Below are 785 nucleotides of genomic sequence, written 5' to 3' on the forward strand. Positions count from 1 at the left end.
AGGGTCCGGGCACAACGGGGCTCTCACCCTCTCTGGCGCCCCCTTCCAGGGGACTTGGGCCCGATCCGCCGCTGAGGACGCTTCTCCAGACTACTATTCGGACGACGGAGCTGCCTGATTCTAAGGCTGGGTTGTTCCCTGTTCGCTCGCCGTTACTAAAGGAATCCTTGTAAGTTTCTTTTCCTCCGCTTATTGATATGCTTAAACTCAGCGGGTAATCCCACCTGACCTGGGGTCGCGGTCGGATCGCCTGAGCGCGAAGGGGTACTGGAGTCCGAACGCGCGACGGGCCGTAGCCGCGATGACAAAGAGAGTTGAGTTACAACCACCACTTGTCGCGACATCCGTCGACGTGGACTAATATTTAGGCCAGCCGCGAGCTCGAGGCGCACGGGAGGCCAGTATCCGCCGCGCGACGATAGCGCACCCCGTGATTGAGGTGCGATGCGAGGGGGGCGACGCGATGCGTGACGCCCAGGCAGACGTGCCCTCAGCCTAATGGCTTCGGTCGCAACTTGCATTCAAAGACTCGATGGTTCATGGGATTCTGCAATTCACACCAATTATCACATTTCGCTACGTTCTTAATCGATGCGAGAGCCGAGATATCCATTGCTGAGAATCATTTTTTTTAACCGAAGAAGCACAGGTCCCCCCGACGCACGCCGTGGATGGGGCGCGAGGGGCAGGCTATCGATTCAAGTATTCCTTGGTGCTTTCCATGCCGGGGTTCGTTGGTCGCCCGGCATGCACACTGGGGCACGCGCACCGAGGACGAGGGGGAG

The 785-nt window shown here is 58.9% G+C and overlaps 1 non-coding gene across 1 annotated transcript; it reads right to left on the minus strand.

The window, feature by feature from the left end:
- Positions 1-468: 468 nt before the first annotated feature.
- LOC124890311 lies at positions 469-624 on the minus strand. The gene has a single exon (XR_007049103.1). It is a non-coding gene; the product is annotated as a 5.8S ribosomal RNA (ribosomal RNA).
- Positions 625-785: the final 161 nt, after the last annotated feature.

Source organism: Capsicum annuum, unplaced genomic scaffold (assembly GCF_002878395.1).
Source record: "Capsicum annuum cultivar UCD-10X-F1 unplaced genomic scaffold, UCD10Xv1.1 ctg15116, whole genome shotgun sequence".
NCBI classification, from domain to species: domain Eukaryota; kingdom Viridiplantae; phylum Streptophyta; class Magnoliopsida; order Solanales; family Solanaceae; genus Capsicum; species Capsicum annuum.